The sequence below is a fragment of the Triturus cristatus genome, chromosome 5_1 (genome assembly GCF_964204655.1).
Source record: "Triturus cristatus chromosome 5_1, aTriCri1.1, whole genome shotgun sequence".
Lineage (NCBI taxonomy): Eukaryota > Metazoa > Chordata > Amphibia > Caudata > Salamandridae > Triturus > Triturus cristatus.
The window spans coordinates 915456221-915475499 of record NC_140587.1 but is presented as its reverse complement, the minus strand read 5'-3'; the positions used below and the strand labels follow the sequence as shown (position 1 = coordinate 915475499).

The 19279-nt window shown below is 46.8% G+C and overlaps 1 protein-coding gene across 1 annotated transcript in view; it reads right to left on the bottom strand.

The window, feature by feature from the left end:
* Positions 1 to 19279, bottom strand: part of LOC146831595 (voltage-gated potassium channel regulatory subunit KCNG2-like) — a 1031696-nt gene that overhangs the window by 815659 nt on the left and 196758 nt on the right. The window lies entirely within an intron of this gene.

Genomic DNA, 19279 nt, shown 5'->3' with positions numbered 1-19279 from the left:
GTATTTGCCGAACAACCCCAGTCTGGGGAACAAATAAAAACAAACTCCCTCCCCAGCCTTAATAGCCTGTGCTGTACATTATTAAAATGCATGTCATCACATCCTAGCCATTTGTATAGAGGTATATGCATCACGATACTAATAGTAGTCGTACGGTCTTCGGGGAACAGATATAACATTTGACAAGCGGAGAGACCATAATAACTTCTGTTTCCAGTATGATCCTTGTTATACTCCCTCATGAACCCACTTTTCAGGTGCCCGAAATCCGTCCTCCGTCCAGGAGAGGGGGGTGAATGGTGTATCACCACTCAAGTTGAGGGTCAATCGAAGCTGTCCCATGCCCCCCCACCCCTTCCTGGTCCGGCTCCGAAGCGGTCTCCCTAGCAAGGAGATACGTGGTTAGTGGACCCCATATGTCTTTTAGTTTTGACTTGAGTGGAAGCAACTCAGCATAATAGAGTGATTGTTCTTGCCAGGTAGTGAGGTCTTGGATCCAGTCTTTAAATGTAGGGGCACGCCCTCGTCCCCACCTACATGCCACTCTGCGCTTGGCTATGAGGAATTTTTTATATGCCGTGTCTATATCTTGTGTGCATCCCAACAGTGCTACTTGTGGGGTCTGCGGTAACGGCATCTCTGTCATACTTGACATGCCCTCAAACGCTTGTAGTCAATTATCATGTATCGGCGGGCACTGCCAGGCAAGTTGGAAAAAATGTGCCCCCTCCCTCCCGCATCGCGCACATTTGTCTTCCTCCCTTAGCTTAAATTTGTAAAGTTTCGCCGGGGTATAATATAATCTGTGTAGAAACTTATTGTGTATGAGCCTCAGGCGACTACTAGGTGTGAAGGCCTCTGTTGGCTTGCAGCTGAATTCCCACTGGTCATCCATCAAAGGTGTTACTAGGTCCTTGTCCCATTCTGTTCGGGCCGTCGGGGTGCAAGTTGTCGGGGCCTTTTGAACGTGATTATAAAGGAGCGAGGTGACGTGTCTAGGGTGTTCCGTATGTAGAAGAGTGTGAAGTGGTGGCAATGTAGATGGTTCTGAGGGGTACGATGGTGTGGCAACCTTCACACTCTGCCTGAGTCTAATAAACATAAAGAGCTCCATTGTGGTAGGGTCATGGGTGCAAAACAATTGGTCTCTAGAGCGGAAAGTCCCACCTATATAAAGGTCCCCCCATGTGGTGTATTTTAGTTTGCCTAACATCTGATGGCATTGCCCTTCGCAGGTGACCTGAAGGGACGGGTGATATACTAGGGGCATCCTAGGTGAGTACATCATGGGGACACCCATTCTAGCTGTTATCTTTCTCCAGGCCATGTTAGTGCAGTCTGCCGTGGACGGGTCCCGCTTGCGGTCCCTGCCCGGGGTGAACAAGTAACCCGACAGGGGAGTGGGGGCCATGTATCCATCCTCGACCGCCAGGTGTGGCATAAAGGGAGGTGGGTGAAACCAATTCACTGTAAAATGAGCCTGAGCGCAGTAGTAATAAAAGTCATAGTTAGGGACTTTAAACCCCCCTTGTGAGTATGGCAACATCAGTGTGGTCAGGTTTAGTCTCGCCTGTCTCCGTCCCAATATTTGACAAGTTATTTGCGTTTTTAAAATCCTAAAAAAAAATATCCCCGTGTTGTACAGGATATTAGTAAAAAGATAAAGAAATTTGGGTAGAAGAATCATTTTGACTAATGAAATCCTCCCGGCCATAGAGAGGGGCAGGGACAGCCATCTGGTAATGAGGTCCATGAATGTATCCATTGTGACTCCATAATTAGTTCACATCCGCTCGTCTCTATCCTTAGTGACTCGGATACCAAGATATTTAACCTCCTCGCATTTCCAGACTAAAGGGAAATCCAATTGGTGTGGCCCTGTCGCACTGGTGAGTGGGAATACTGCCAATTTGGCCCAATTAATATTTATGCCTGAAATTACCCCAAATTTAGTAATTTCCCGCAAGACAGGGTTGAGATTATCCTGTGGGTCTTTAATGTACAACGCAACGTTGTCCGCGTATAGCAAGAGTAAAGGCTGTCTAGAGGGGTACACTAGCGCTCGTTCTTTGTGATGTTTCCGGATTTTCGCAGTGAGGGGCTCAATGGCCAGGGCAAACAATATGGGGGAAAGGGGGCAGCCCTGTCGCGTACCACTAGAAAGGGTGAAACTAGAAGATCGGGCGCCATTTAGTAGCACCGTGGCAGTACTGCGATGCGTGAGAAGGAGAGAGCAGGAAGGTGCCATATTTACAGAAATATGTCACTCTCCTTACCCACTTCCTAGCACCGGTGCAGGAATGTGCTGCTGTGTGCCATGCACACACCTTTGCGCCATAGTGCAAGGGTGTCTGTGTGAGTCTAGCATAGGTTTTGTACTGAAAGGAACCATTCCAGTACAAAATACTATGTTTAGACTAACTTTACAACTTTTGTTTAGACTAACTTTACAACTTTTCCCACCTTGTATGTGTGTTGAACAGTGCAGCATACAAGCAAAGTCAGAAAAAAGGAGAAATAAAAGCATTTCTCCGTGATATCGCCTGGTTGGAGTTGGTACTACTTTTTGACTCAAAACCCTGTGTACTTTTTTTAGTAAATAGGGTTTTGCGTCAGAAACCTTGGGTGGTTGCATGGGAACGCCCATGGAACACCCCCTTGGTGCTAAGCAATGCAAAGCAGGGCTAAGAACTGTTAGTGCTACTTTCAAGTGATTTTCCAGGGGAAATCAAGTTTTGCGCTGGAAAGTGAATTTTAAAAAATCGATGTTGCGATGATTTTACACGGTGCTAAATCTTAGTAAATATACTCTTCTCTTCCTAGCACATTCTTTGTCGATCTTCCTATTATTATTTCTGAAACAAATATGTGGATAGAAAATAAATGAATGGACAGATGGAGGCTTCAGGCTGGGAAGCATTCATCTGTACATCCAGGCTGAGAAGGTGCTGAGATGACTTTGGCTTCATGTCCACTTCATATTTAACCCCTTCACCTTGCTAAGGAAATCAAGTATGAGGTGGAGAAAGTAATGGCGTAATGGCCCATTCATTCCATGGCCCCTCCTTTGAGAAATCACTTACCCCTGTATGATGGAAAAACTTCACTCTCAGGCCCATTTAATCTTTTTTTGTGTTGTGATTCCTTATTAGCAATTTTAAAAGATAACATTGTGAAAACATCAGCATCGGCCACACAGGTACTATGTTCAAATTAGATAGTACAACAAGAAATTGCGTGGTGTGTGCCTCTTGAAAACTGAAGAAAATATCCAGAAAAGTAGTAGGGCGGGGGGAGAAAGAGAGAGGAGCAGGGGAACCTGCCTGTTTCAGCGTGTCAGGTGCTAATCGTGCCATGTCCAGGTGTGGGTGAGGGAGGGGGCGTGATTTCACGTATCGGCGGTAACATAGCATAAGAAGCCATGCCATGTTGGGGCCATGCCGGTTCCCAGGCACAGGGGGCTATGCATGGAGTGTACGAATCGGTAGGAGGTGTGACAGGCGATATGAGGATGCGCCTCTGCTATGTGTCGGCTGCGGTGCGGGATACAAGGGAGGGTAGGTATCCTGCTTTAAAGTTGCGCTGGCAATACCTAGGGCGGAGTAGGGGCTTGTGGGGGAGGGTGTTGTACTTCATTTCCTTATACTGAGTCTCGTCTCAATACCTGGGTGGGACTTGGCTAATATATACCTGTTGGGCCGCAGTGCCGGGGGGGTATAGAGTGTAGAGGGGAAGGGGATGGCGGGAGTTACAGTGGGAGCACTCACAGGCAAGAGTAGAAGTGGGGGAGGGTGGGGGATAGAGGGGGATGGATAGGTAGGGGAGTGGGGGGAGGGAGTGCATGCATGAGAGGGTAAAGTAAATTAAGGCGCTGCAACGCTGTGATGTTGTCATGATGATGTCCGAGGCAGGCCCTCTGTTGTGGGGCATCCCTCACTGCCGCTCTCTGTGTGTAGGAAAGGCACCCATACTTGGCGGAATAGGTCAGATTGGTCCTGCAGGTTGTAAATGACTCGCTCATGGGAAGCCGTGTGGAACATGGTGTGGTGTTCTTAGCAAATCTACTGATGTCCTTGCAGTAGTGGGTTCTGGAATCTTGATTGATTAGAATGTGGGCTACTGAGCTTTGTTTTGAACTTGTGTCAGTTGCCTTGAACTTACTGCTGGATGGGGTCTCTATGTGTACTCTCTCCTGAATAAATCCTCATTTAACACCTACGCCTGTCTATGGCTTCTTCATGAGAGAGGAGTTACTTCCACATTTTGGCGACGATTTACCTACGCGTTTAAAGGCATATGAGACCTCAACAGCGAACTATTAGAAGAAGACTTCGTTCCCTGCTCGACATTCGAAGATTGCGAAGAGATCAGAGCGACTAGTTGTGTAAATCGAACTACTAAATCGAACTACTACCACGAATTGATGTGAACAAATACATTGTGAAACGGTAGGATCTTTTCTTTTTACCTGGTTGCTGAGTGGCGTCTCACTTCTCTTCCGCGGGCTTCGGCGGCAGTTGTAATGTGATTCAGGAGCCCACGCCCTCGCTTCCTTCGTAAAGTTCAGACTTAAGGCTTTCGTTTGCGCATGCTTGAGTAGGAAGCGTCCGCTTCGTTGTTGTAACATGCAACTGCATCGCTGAGAGCCCCTTATGCGCATGCCTGAGTTATAAGCTTCTGCTTCGTTGTCGTAACGCGCAACTGCAACACTGAGAGCGCGTTATTCCTGCGCATGCTCACTGTCGGTACGAGACTTTCCGTGGCATTCAAGTTGTTGTTTCACACTGACTGAGCACTGGCGTTGTTGGAGAATGTTATATCAAGCAGGAGTATAGAAGAAAGGCACTTCGTCTATGCATTCTCACAACTTGGGTCAATAGAGAGAAAGTCTACAGTCTCTTCCATTCTTCTGTGCACAGTTACTCATCTTGATCACAGCGCTGATGCACACAGCTTAGTATAAAGCACAGTTAACAGAGTTGGATCTGAGTGTTCTGATGGTGCACAGTTTCACATTTTGATTACAGCGCTGATGCACACAGCTCAATATAAAGCACAGTTGAGAGAGTTTGGATACATTTTTGATTATTTTGAAGTCATTGCTACTGCATACATATTTCACGCTGATGTGCACAGCTGATGTGCACAGTTTACTGTTTTATCTCACTGATGCACACAGTTCTCAATAGAAGACTATTTTTTCTATTCATTTCTGTGTAATTAAATCTACGTTTATTACTTTGCCTTCTTTACTATACCTTTTCTGTCAAAATGCAGAATGTCACAGCACCACCGTTTTTTCTCACTACTCCAGGTGATCCACCTCTTTCTTGGCAAAAATGGAAAAAAGTATTTGTGCATTATGCACGAGTCTGCGGCACTTCCTTGAGTGCAGAAAGGAAAACATCTCTTCTCATGCACTGTTTGGGCTCTGAAGGGCAAGAGGTGTTTGAACATCTCCCTGATTTATCCGATAGTGAAGGGGCATCTCTTAATGAGTACGAGATATGCATAAAAAAGCTTGATCTACATTATCTGCCTAAAATTAGTACTGTTCTGGAGCGTTACCATTTTGGTAGGAGAATGCAGAGGGAGGATGAATCGGTGCAACAATACATCACCATTCTACGAAAGTTAGCCTCAACTTGTAATTTTGGCGCAAACTTGGAGGAACGCTTGAGGGATCAGTTCATGTTGGGTTGTGTTCAAGACAAGACTAGGGATGCATTATGGCAAAAAGACAATCCTACACTTCAAGAAGTTATAACGATAGCTAAGAGCCATGAACACTCTAAAGCTTGTGTTGATGTCATTAAGAAGGACTCTTCTGTTGAAAAGAAAGAGAATCCTGATGTGAAGGTGATCACGGATAAGTCGGAGGACAAATCTGTGAAACAAAAGTCCAAAAATACTGTTCCTCAGAAAACAACATCTCAGAAGGGTTTTCAGGGGAAGTGCTTTAGGTGTGGAGACTCAGGTCATTTGGCCAATTTCAAAGACTGTCCTGGATGGAAGACTATTTGTAAGATTTGTAACAAGAGGGGTCATACCTCTAAATGCTGCAGGTCAAACAGAAGCCAAAAGAAAGTCAGTGAGGTTGATCTCTTCGTAGAAAGTGATGATGAAGAAGAGATTGTGGTTTCTCAAATCCTAGGGGAGTCTTCTGATGGTCCTTACGAAGTTGTATTAATCAATGACGCTCCTGTTAATATGCTTTTTGACTCTGGAGCAAAGATAACTCTAATACCAAAAACCTTTTATGACAAGAGCTTGTTGGGGAAGGTGTCTCTTACCAAACCCGACATTAAACCCAAGGGGTATGGTGGGGTCACGATAGATTTATTAGGATATTTTTGGGGAACTATTGATTTTAAAGATAGAATCATTCCTGGGAAGATTTATGTTTCCATGAAGGGTGATTCGCTTATCAGCTGGTTTCACCAGAGAGACCTTCGTATCTATCTCGATCCTAATGAGAAACCTTCTGTCTGCTTGAAAGAGTTTACACCAGTGAGTGTTGTTGATTGTTCTAATCAGGACTGGATCAAGGCCTTTCCTGCTGTTTTCAGGAGTGAGTTGGGTTGTCTGAAAAAGTATGTACATCGTATTTTAGTAAAGAAAAATGTTATACCAAAAGTTGCGAAAGTGAGAAATGTCCCTCTCCTAGTGAGAGACAGCATGAAATGTGAGTTGGACAAACTTTTAGAGAAAGGCATTATTCAAGAAGTTGAAGCAAGTGAATGGGTTTCTCCGGTCGTTATGGCTCGAAAGGCTAATGGGGAGGCCCGGCTATGTGTGGACTTGAGGGAGCTTAATAGGGCGGTGATTGTAGATCACTATCCCTTGCCTAACATCACTGAAATGTTGTCCTCTCTTGAAGGAGCAAGATACTTCTCTTCGCTGGATTTAACCTCAGCTTACCACCAGGTTAAACTTCATGCTTCTTCCCAGGACCTCACTACTTTCGTGACTCCCTTTGGGACCTTTAAATATGTCAGGATGCCTTTTGGACTTGTTTCGGCGGCCTCTGTCTTTCAGAGAGTCATGGAAGGTATACTGAGGGGTCTCGAAGGGGTTAAGGTGTATCAGGATGATGTTCTTATTTTTGGGGCAGACCTTAATCAACATGATTTAAGATTGAGGCGTGTGCTTGGTCTTTTACAGGAATCTGGACTTACGCTTCGGGCTGAGAAGTGTAAATTCAAAGTTGAGGAAATAGAATATCTTGGTCATTTGGTTTCAGCGACTGGTATCAGACCAAAAAATGCTTTGGTCAAATCCATTCTTGACTTGCGTTCTCCATCAAACAAAGAAGAATTAGTAAAATTTTTGGGGATGGCAGAATACTATCATAAGTTTATTCGGAACTTTGCTACAAAAACTGAAGCTTTGAGGTGTCTTTTGAAGAAGGGTTGCGAATTTGTCTGGTCGCAAGGTTGTGAAGAAGAATTTGTTGGCATAAAAAGGGATCTTAGTAATGCCCCGTCTCTCAGTAGTTTTGATCCGACAAAAATTTCCTATATTATGACTGATGCAAGTTCAACTGGGCTGGGGGCTGTACTATTACAGAATGTTGATGGGGAAGAAAAGACAATCTTGTTTATCTCCAGACCTTTGAGGGGTGCAGAAAGTCATTATTCTGTTGTGGAGAAAGAGGCTCTTGGTGTATTCTGGGCTATTCGTAAGCTAAGGAAGTTTTTGTGGGGCAAGGAATTCAGGGTTATGTCTGATCACAAGCCTCTGAAAGAAATTTTTACTAGGAAGGGCATTGACTTTGTCTCTCATCGGATTCGTAAATGGGTGGTAGCTCTTCAGGAATTTGAGTTTGATGTTTCCTATTTGCCTGGTGCAAATAATGTTGTTGCTGATTGTCTTTCGAGACTTGGGTCAGTTAGTGATGATGATGTTGATGATGTAGAGTGGTTTGGTGGTGAGTGTTTTGAGGAAGAGGTTAATGTGTGTTTGATTACTGAAGGAATAATCTCTGAGAGTGAGTGGAGGCAATGTCTTGTGGGTGATGAGGTTTTGCAGAGGGTCATCACCATGGTGAAAAATGGTTGGTGTGAAAAGAAAGATTGTAGCGAGGAACTGAAAGGTTTTTGGAATGTGAAAGAAGAATTGGCTCTGGTAGAGGGACTTTTGTTACGTGGAAGCAAGCTTGTTCCTGCTACCTTACTAAGAAGTAAATTGGTCGATAATGCTCATGCGTCTCATATGGGTATTGCTAAGACCAAAGAAAGAATTAGGGAAGCTTACTGGTGGCCAGCGATGGATGTTTTTGTGGAAAGGATTGTACGAGATTGTGTAAAATGTGCGGATTGTGACAAATTGCTTAAATGCAGAACGCAACGCATGGTTGTCAGAGAGCAAGCTGTCAGTCCTTGGTCAGACATCTCGATAGACATCTTAGGACCAGTAAGGTTTAGTTCTCAAGATAAATATGTCATTGTCTGCATGGATCTCTTTTCTCGGTGGCCAGTGATCAAGGTGGTCAGTTCGGTTGAGGCAGGTGTTGTAATTGAATTCTTAGATGAGATTTTTGAAAGTGAGGGATTTCCACAAACGATGCTGTCTGACAATGGTGTACAATTCACATCAGGAATGATGCAAGAGTTTTTGGCTTCAAGAGGAATTAAGCATAAGAGGTCTGCTTTATATCACCCTCAATGCAATGGCGTGGTAGAGAGATTTATCAAAGTATTGAAGGAATCTATGCAACAAGCAAGGTCAGCTGGTGAAAATTGGGAGATTGCTTTAAGGAAAAAGGTCAGGGAGTATAGGTTCACTCCTCATTCTTCCACTGGGGTGGCTCCTTTTCGTTTGTTTAAGGGTAGGATGGCAAACACCGAAGCTGTCCCATGGTGGGTGTGTGATAAAAGATCCTTGGTGTGTGATAATGTGGGAAGCACAGATGGTTGGAGAGAAAGAGAGAAAAGAAAAATGGACGAACGGAAAGTTCGGTATGATGAGAGAAGAGCTGTGAAGAGTACTGTTGTTGGTCTTGGTGATTGGGTTAAGGTCAAATCTCCTAGGAGAACAGGAGGTATCTCCAAGTTCAGCAAGCCTTTCCAGGTCATCAAGGTGTTTAAGAATGCAATTAAAACAAGTGATCACAAAATTTGGAACCTGAGTAGGATTGCGAAACTTCATCCTGGCACCTCTTTTGATAGTACTATTGTGCCCCCAACACAGTCTGGTTCTAATGAAAGATCAACCAGACCTGTTCGTGTGAAACGTGTTCCTCTGAGATTACAAGATTGTCTTCCTTAGTGATGTTATGGCCTTGCTGTTTTTGTTTTGTTTTTTATCGTAGTTTTCTTTATTTTGTTTTCTCTGCTATGGTTTCGAATCTTTAATTTGTGAAAGGGGGAGGTGATGTGGTGTTCTTAGCAAATCTACTGATGTCCTTGCAGTAGTGGGTTCTGGAATCTTGATTGATTAGAATGTGGGCTACTGAGCTTTGTTTTGAACTTGTGTCAGTTGCCTTGAACTTACTGCTGGATGGGGTCTCTATGTGTACTCTCTCCTGAATAAATCCTCATTTAACACCTACGCCTGTCTATGGCTTCTTCATGAGAGAGGAGTTACTTCCACACATGGCCACTAACCAAGCCTCCTGTGACGGTGGGGTCGACGATCTCCATTGGCGCAGGATACATAACTTAGCTGTGGCAAGTGCTGTGTGGTAGAGTCTACGTTGCGGCTTCGACAACTCTGGGGAGCACCGCAGGTCGTGCAAAAGGATAGCAGCGGGAGGGAGCGGCAGGTGCAAGGGCATAGTGGTGCTCAGAGTCTTGCCCACGTAGGTCCAAAACGGCTGCACCGAGGGACATTCGCATATAATATGGATCGTATCGCAAGTCATGTTCGCGCAACTCCAACAGTTTTCATGCGGAAGAAGGTCTGCTCTGTGCAGTTTCATTGGCAACCAATACCACTCATGTAGGGTTTTAACCAGGCAAAATTTCAGTCCAGCCTCCTGGGCACCCCTGTCCAGGTCATCCAAGAGCTCTGCCCAATCATCCTACTCATAGGAGACCGAAAGCCGGGCTTGCCATCTGGTGCAAAGGGCTTGTGATAGGGTTTGTGAGAAAAGAGGGGAGGTGAGTACTCTTTATATGCCGGACATAACTCCTTTGTGTGCTCCCCACGTGTGGAGGTACAATACCACTGGCGAGGTTGGTAGCGACCAAGGGCGCAGCCCCAGACATTTCTGCAGACAATGTCAGAGCTGCATGTGTTTCCAGGACTGTGGCGAAGAAAGGTCAAATTCCTCTTGGAGTTGCGCATAGGTTTTGAGATCCCCATCGTGGAGGAGCTGGTCCAGGGTGTGGATGCCCGCCGTCTCCAATAGGGGCCTGGACAGCGGCTGCCCATTGATGCGTATGCCTGCATTCCCCCATAGGGGGCTTTCTCGTGGAGTCGTGGGTGTGAGCATAACAACCGATGTGCCCGTTGTCAGTCCTTGTGCATGGTCAATAGTACCGAGTTGGAGGGGTATTGACGGCTTGCCCCCTGTTCATAAAGAGCGGAGAGGCCTATCCCTGTAGATAGCAGGTGTCTCTCTATATGCACCTATTGCAGTACGTCAAGGGTACCTGGCCGCATGTATGCCAATTGAGAGAGCTGCAGTGCGAGGGCAAAATGTTCCACTGATGAAGGGCTTAGTCCCCCGCAGGAATGGCGAGCCTTCAGTTTCAGTGCACCCAGGTGGGGCCTCGAGGAGTCCCAGAGGAAGGATCTTATCCTGGAGTTGATTAAATGCAGTTTGGCCAGAGATACCTGTAGGGGAAGCATGCCCAAGGTATATATGAAGCGCGGGAGTGTGACCATATGTACAGCTTGCACCCAGCCCAACTTAGAGAGCCCCAGCGCCTTCCATTTTCCGATGTCACTGTTAGACCAGGTACCATTGGCGTGAGTCTCCCTTCCATTTTTTCTGATTACCTCCTCTGTTTTTGATATGTTTTGCTGGTTTAGATGCTTTGGGCACTGTGACACTGCTAATCAGTGCCACAGTGCCAGTGCTCCCTATGTTAAATTGATGTATTGATTACTGACTCCATGATTGGGTTATTTGATTTACTTGTCAGACCCTAGTATAGTGCACCATGTGTGCCCACGGCTTGTAAACCAAATGCTGTTGGTGGGCTTGCAGGACTGGTTGTGTCACCCACAGAAACAGCTTGTAAAGTGTGTCTCAGGCCTGCCATTGCAGAGCCTGTGTGCAGTCTCTGACTCTCATGTTGACTGACCAAATGCACCCACTTGCCAGTCCCTAAACCTTCCCTTTTCTTCATATCAGACACCCCTATGGTAGGCCCAAGGGCAGGGGACATTGTAAGTATAAGGTAGGACACGCCCTGGTGTGTGTGGCATGTCCTAATAGTGAATTACAGCCATTTTCGTTTTTCACTATTGCAAGGCTACCTGTTCCCCATAGGCCAGAATGGGCAGTTTGATTATTACATCTTATAATCCCAACTGACTCAGGGAACTAGGGAGAAATTCGAGTTTAGTATGCCTGAACTCAGAATGATAAAAACGCATCTTTTAGTGAAGTTGTTTTTAACATTCTGTGTTTGAAAATACCACTTTTAGAAAGTAGGTATTTTCTTGTCTAACCATCCAAGCCTGCCTCTGCTAGGGTGTGTATTGTGAGTGACAGGGGCTGGGGGATTACAGGAGAGAGGGGGAGGCAGCACAGGGCTTAATGGAGAGATCTGCATGTAGATGGGTGGGAGGAGCTGCACCTGGGACCTGAATAGGGCTGTGCCTTCCCTCCACAATGCTGGCTCCTCCTCCTGTGGTGCGTCTGATGTCCCAGGCCTGCACTGTGAAAGGAAAGAAGGAGTCTTGTCAACAAAGTGCTCCAGGGCTGACCAGAACTGGTTTGGACTAGGCTAAGGCCTCTCTGCCTTCAGAGAACAAAGAGAAGAGTAGTATAAATATGGGGACCCAGACCCCAAGACTTTAGATCACTTCTGGAACAAGACGACCCTCTGCCAAGGAGAAGACCCAAAGGAAGCTGTAGGAGTTGTACTGCCCCCCTGCCAGTGTGCTGGTTGCTGGGTTGGCCTACAGTGGTGTCTTCAGTGCCAAGGAGAGGAGAAGGAACTTTCAAAGGACTTTCATCATCTTGCAGAATATTACTCCAAGGGCATGAACTTGTGCTTGCCTCCTGCTGAAGTCTCAGGGACAAAAGACTTCACCACCAGCTCCCCTCTGAATTTCCTTGCTGGGAATTCTATCTGCAGAAGCCTGCGTGTCGCTGGGAGCTGGAAGCGTGATGCAGCAAGAAGAAGCATGTCGCCACCGCAGCTGTAGTCGTCACATCACCGGAGAAGCGTGCCACCGCTGCATCTCCCGAGAAGTGTGTCTTCATCACAGCTGTCTGCCGTCGCATCGCAGGAGAAGCGTGTCGCAGGGCCTGTCCCGGCTCCAAAGTACAGAGTTTGCTGCACATTTGCCAGGCGTGCACACATCGTCTTCACATCGTCGCATCAAGGGCTCCATCTTATTGCATCGCACCGGATTGTCGCATCGCATTGAGGTGCCATCTTGCCGCAACGCAACCGGGCCGCAGTACGAGAATCTAGACATCACCTCCTCTCCGGTAAGGATCAAGACGCATCCCCTACTCTGCGCAAGCATTGAGGCGTGACGCATCGTATCCCCAAAGAAAGGAACCGACGTATCTCCAACGCTGCGAGCCTTTTGTTTATTTTGCATTACACATCCAGGTACTTTTGTGAGAACTGTGTCGCATTTACCATCAACTTGAACTAAGTTAATTCTACCATCTTTAAGTCAATTTTGAGTACAGTATTGTGGATTTTTGTCGTTTGTGGTCTTGTGTTAAGTCTATATAAAGAATACTTATTTTTATAAAACCTGTGTGGTTTCCATCTGTAGTGTTTTCACTGTATTACTGTATGTGTTCACAAATGCTTAATACACTACTTCCGAGATAAGCTTGTCTGCTTGTGCCAAGCTGCCAAGGGAGTGAGCAGGGATTATCCAGTAATGTAATCCCCTTTCCCTGATTTAGAAGCAAGGGTCCCTATTTGGTCAAAGGTACCTACCTCTGCCAACTAGAGAACCCCAGTTCTAACAATCACGTTGTATCTGAGTGAGCAGGGGGTTTAGATTGTCCCCGACCATCCCCTCCATCCCTTTGTTCACCAAGACACCCAGGTATTTGAGGCGCAAGGGTTGCCAGTGGAAGGGGAATCCATGTATGGCCGACTTTGTGGTTCCATCTGAGATAGACAGTGCCTCACTTTTGTACCAATTTATTTTGCAGCCAGAGAAGGATGAAAAGTTGTTAATTATTTGGAGCAGGGATGGTATAGAGCGGGGTAAGTCTGTGAGAGTGAGCAGGATATGGTCCACATACAAATAGAGTTGGAATTATCACATCGGGAGGAGTATGCCCGTGACTTTGGCCAATTGACGTATAGTAGCTGCCAGGGGTTCCATAGCCAGGAGGAAGAGGATTGGGGAGAGGGGGCATCCCTGGCACGACCCCCGGTGGATCGGAAACGGGTCAGAAACTAAGCCCACGCAGGTTACCTGGGTGGTGGGGTCGTCATATAGCAGTCGTACTTTGGCGATGAATTGATCTCCCGGTCAGAATCGCACCATTACTTTAAAAAGATAGACCCACTTGATGCGGTCAAATACTTTCTCAATGTTGAGTGACAGTGCCAGTGCGTCGGTGTGAAGATTTTTGGTGGACCATAAAGTATGGGCCAGGGTTCGCAGGTGGTTTCTGGAGGAGCGGCCGGGTACGAATTCTACTTGTGTGTGGTGGACCAGGGAGGGGAGGACTTTGCAGAGGGAAGCGGCCAGAATGCTGCCCAGGATTTTTATATCACAGTTCAGCAGTGATATAGGGCAATAGTTGCCACACAGTGTGGGATCCTTCCTAGGCTTATGTAGGACGACAATTACTGCTTTGTTAGAGCGGGGACCTGAAGAGGACGTGTGCTCCACGTCTTTGAATGCGGCATGTAGAGTGTCGACCACCCCCTCCCTGTCCCATCTATAGAATTCTGCTGGAAAGCTGTCCTCGCCGGGGGTCTTGTGATAGGGAAGGTTCGCTATTGTTTGTGCAATCTCCTCTATCTGATCTCTCCCTGGAGGAGTTCTCTGCCCTTGTCCGATAGGCAGAGAGAGTCACCTCCGTGGAAAAAGTGGTTAGTTTAGCTTCATCAGCCTGCGTCTCTGTGGTGTGAAGAGTCTGGTAGAACTGAGCAAATTTGTTCACAATATCTTGGGGACGGGTAAGTGCTGTCCCTCTGGCTGACTCCAATTGCCGGTATTGCCATGGCAGCTTCCCTTTGGCGTAGCTGTGTCGCTGGTAGTCTTCCTGCCTTTTCCTCCTGCTCGTAGTGCCTTCCTTTCATCCTTTGTAAGGCGTATTCTGCCTTTGAGGTGAAGAGGCTATTAAGTGCCATGCGGGCCTGCTCTAAGGATTTATGGTGCTGCAGGGTCGGTTTATCTGTGTATAAGCGGGTATAGGACGCAATGTCCTTTTCTACTTCCTTCTGCCGAACCACTGTTTGCCTATTGGCATGTGCCGCATCCCTCATTAGCTGACCCCAATAGCTTTTACTGCGGCCCAGAGGATTCAGCCCGAGTCTACGGATCCCTGGTTGGTGGCGGGATACCCCTGGAGGTGCGCTCGCAGTTAAGCTTTGCCCTGTGGAGTGCGAATGCGCTGTATATTCATTCACCAGGGTTTGCGGCCCGGTCTGGCCAGCCCCACCTCAAATGAGAGGAGGACCGGTGAGTGGTCAGAAAGTGCAGCTTGTAAAATGCGGGATTCTCTGACTAATAGCACCATGTTCTGGGAGTCCAGGATGTAGTCCAAATGGGAGAACGTGCCGTGGGTCGGGGAGGCGAATCTATATTTTGCGTCGGCCGGGTGGCAGAGGCGCCAGTAGTCCACCAGACCATAGTCTGCCAGTATGTTACCCATTAGAGCTCTGTCCGCGGCTATGGGGGCCCATTCAGTCCAGAACTGGGTCCCTCGCCAGATTCCAGTACCCACCAATGAGATACTGAGAGGCGCCTATTTCCACCAGGAGGTGGTTTAGCTGAAGAAGGGATGACTTTTTCGCTCCAGCCTGGGCATAGACTGACCCAACGCAGACAGAGACCTCCCCTATCCGCTGCCCGGCAAACGCGTATCGGCCGTCTGGGTCTGTCCACGTCTTGGACACCGTGGCCGGGAGAGATTTGCATATGAGGATCACTACTCTGCATTTCCGAGTGGGTACCGTGTCCGGGGTATCTCCCCTCCCTATGCTACTGTGAATCACCCTACCCACCCAATCCCTGCGTAACTTCTCGGACTCTGGGGCGTCGATGTGTGTTTTCTGTAATAGTGCTATATCCATCCTCTTTGAATGAAGGTAAGAGAGCACTTTTTTCCTCTTTATATAATGTGTAAGTCTGTGTACATTCCATGTTAAGGAGCATAGGAGGTGGCAGCGTCCATGTTGTGGGAGTAAGGAGGAGCTGGTGGTGATGGGTAGGGTGACCAGGCGTCCTGGATTTGCCTGGATAGTCCCAGTTTTTCACCAGCTGTCCTGGCAGATTTCATGAAATGTAGCTCCTGTCCTAGTTTTTAGAGAGGGTCGACTGAAAAGGGCTGGAGGTGCTTTTTATGTTTTACAAAGCATAGATAGTTAGCAGTTGTTTCAAGAAAGCAATTTAATTAACAGGCAAGCTTCTGGGTTTAAAAATAGCTTTGTATGTATGTTCTAACTGCCTGTGTTCTGTAATTCTCTGCTGAGTAGCGCTGTAACGCTGTGTGCTGGCTTGAAGTGAAACGGTAGTCCTTCTTCTATTTTCATGAAATGTCCCGATTTTTGTCTTTACAATTCTGGTCACCCTTTGATGGGCGGCCCTGAAGGATGTATTAAGTGTCCTCGGTGGGGTGGAGGGTGCGTTGAAGGGCAGCGAGGGTAGGTTCCACCTTTTACATGTGCGTGGGTGGCGGAGCGCCCTGGGTGATGCGCTAATACAGGTGGGACTCCAAATCAGAAATGAGCCAGGATCATTTATGGAGAACAAGAAATTCCTGGAAACCTGCACCCTAATAGCGAACCGGTGTAGTCGGGATTGGATCTCTTTGAATACAGTCCACTCTGCAAGCCCATACCATTCTTGGTCTCTTTGTATATTCATACTATGTTGCACTATAATTTGCTGTCTGCCTTTCTCTAGAAGTAACATTTACCTCATTAAACTTTTCTGGATACGTATGTTCTGACATTTTACACCAATGTCGAAGGTAACTTTCCATTCTTTTACTGGGTCCTATTTAATGCATGTGACTTTTATGGTGCAAACCGAACTAAAGCAATAGAGCTTTATACACGATGCAGGGCTTTAAGTGGGCTGGGTCTTACCGGTGCTAAGCACCGGCAGTTCTAAAAGCAGGTGCGGAAACTGGTCTTTATCGGGCTCTCCATTTTTACCCTCACGGTGAAAAATAAATCTGAACTCTGCAGCTGTACCATCCTTCACTGCCTTTGAGATAACTTCAGAGAGACTCGTCTAGCTTGTGTAGGTAATCTTACTTACTGTATTACTTATCTGGATTCAATCACAGAAGCAGCAAAATGTCAGTCAGGCGGCGCACTGTGCTAAGCACATATGTTTAGCATTTGCGTTTTAAGCCACGCCCTTAACTGCATCGGCCACACCCCTTTCAGAGACCCCCCCAGTTTTTAGGTCTCGCCTGACCCAGCGCATGCGTTGGTCTGGCGAGACTTATTGAGAGGGCTCCAAAAAGTGCTACCAGGCCAGCCTAGAGCTACAGTGCATGTGCGCGGGCGCCGCACTTTTACCGCGATTACTTTCACTTTCGCAGCCGCTTTGATGTCTGATCGTGATCGCGATCACTTTCAATTTCGCAGCCGCACGGCCCGCTTGGCATAGCCAATAGGTCTCGCTTTTGGGACCTTATAAGCATTTAGTTATACAAGTGTTGCATGGCTAAACACTCATAAGGTCCCAAAGGCGAGACCTATTGGCTATGCCAATGCTTGTTTTTATCGCACTTAAAGCCCTGCACGATGGGCAATGCAGCAGAACGCTGAAAGGGAAGGGCAAAAGCAGGGCTACCACAGAAGTGGTGATGGTTTAGAATGGAGAGGGTAAAGGTGCTGGGTTGAAGCGTACAGGGAGGGGCGCCCCGCGAGGGGAGTGGCAGAGCTGGGGGTGTGAGAGGGGAAGCGCAAAGGGCTAGGATTGGGACTGGCAACTCTTCAGGATTCGTTTGCCAGCTAAACAGTGTTTGTCAATATTTACTGCAAAGGATGAGTGCATTTTCATAACAGGACATGAAGGGTGGGAGAGTGTTTTTAAAGGCGTGCTTTCTTACCAAGGTCAGGCAAGCACACTCATATGCATTCGGAAAGAACTCGGGCCTGTTCCCGCCAGCACATTTTCCCATAGACACAGAATGATTAAAACCCTTTGCTACGTCAGGCACTTCGTTTCTACTAGTGCCAGGCCAATGGAAACAGGCAGCAAATTCCGTTTGAAGGTTAGGGTGCAGATGCAGAGACAAAACTCTGCTCTCAAATCATGGCATTGGCAATTTAAGCGTAAAGCCAGGAATTTCGCTTGCAATACTGGTTGTCTCCTAATCTCCGAACTCCATAGCGATGTGGCACATGAAAGCGGCTTCACAGCGTTCAGCAGAGCCAAGCCTCGAAAGGGAACGAGAACATGTAAGCAAACACTGCAAACATCTTCAAGTCCTTTACCCCTCCCGTTCAGCCGTGCACCTTGTCGCTTCTAAATATATTTTGCCTGGATTGGTCATTGGTGGCTGATGAAGACAATGGAGGAAAGGCGACATAAATCAGGCAGAGGCCGAAACAGGTAAAACCCGAGTCCTTACAAGAAGTCACCGCTGAGCGCGAGCACAGAGGGGACTATTATCAAGCAGGGTGTTAAAATTATCGCCGCTTTAGCGGCAGAAAAGTGCCGCTAAAGCAGCGATAATGGGCTTGATAATATGCCGCAAAGAATTCCAATAGAAGCCCATGTTCACATCAGAACATGGGCTTCTATGGGAATTATCATCAAGAAACGCCGTTTCTTGATATTAGCGTTAGCAGAGAGAGGCAGCTGTGTCCAGTACCAAGTTCAAGCAGAGGTTTCCACGGGAGTGACAGTGAAATACGATTGGTTGCCAGGGAACGCAGATGAACCCCGCCCCGTTGCGGCCGCGTGAAACCGGCAGGCTCCTGAATCATCACTTTGCCTCTCACCCCAGGGAGGTACACGGACGGTGGTACGTTCCATTAATATTTTCACTGTAGTACAGTCCGTATGAATGATCTATTGCCTCTTTGACGCAGTCGCTTTTCTATTTCCACTCAATGGAGCTGCAGTCTTCGGTGGCGACTGAAGTTTATGCCGCACCCACTGCGGTGAATATAAAATGTTTTAATGAGTTGCCCTGCGTCCCAAGCTCTGCTTCTTCTGAGGGGTGCTTAGAAAAGTAATTTCAATTTAGAAAAGAAAGTGTTCCACCTAATACATCCATAGGTATACAAGTTATTACCGCAATGGGATGCTAAGCTTGGAAATTAGCATCCTCGGTAGCCACTGCCGGATAAATGGCATTTTCTGACATTTAACAAAACATTAATTTTGTTGCTGTTATTGCAGACTACGTGGTGATTTCGTACATTCATCAGCAGCCAGAGGGACAAAGAAGTAATGACTTCCAGTCGTTTTGCAAACTGATGAGTTTATTTTATTTCAAAGGACTATAAAAACTATTTTCCACTCAGGTGGCATGTTTGGTACCTTAAATATATCAAGCTTTGGCAAAACCAACAGGTCTGGCATTGGCTGCCAGCATTTTGGCTTTGTCAATGCTTGTTTTTTTGTCATGAGTTTTGTAAAACTTTATTATTTGGAAAGCTGCTGTGCCTCCACCATCTAACACAAGCATTTGCAATGCAATAGGTCTTGCATTTGCTTGAGTTAGAACTAATAGCGTTGTAAATGACAATGGGGCATATTATCAAGGGCCGGCGATAAATATCGCGAAGCGAGCTTAGCGCTTGCATATTTATCGCCGGTTATCTCTGGAATTTATCGCCCGGTTAGCGCGTTATCAACAATGCGCATCGCCGAGGCGATAAAAATTCCAGAGATAGTTGGGATATCGCCGTTTTCCATGGTGGAAAACGTCGATATCCTAGATGATAGGGCCTGTGGTCTTAGCCACACAATCCAC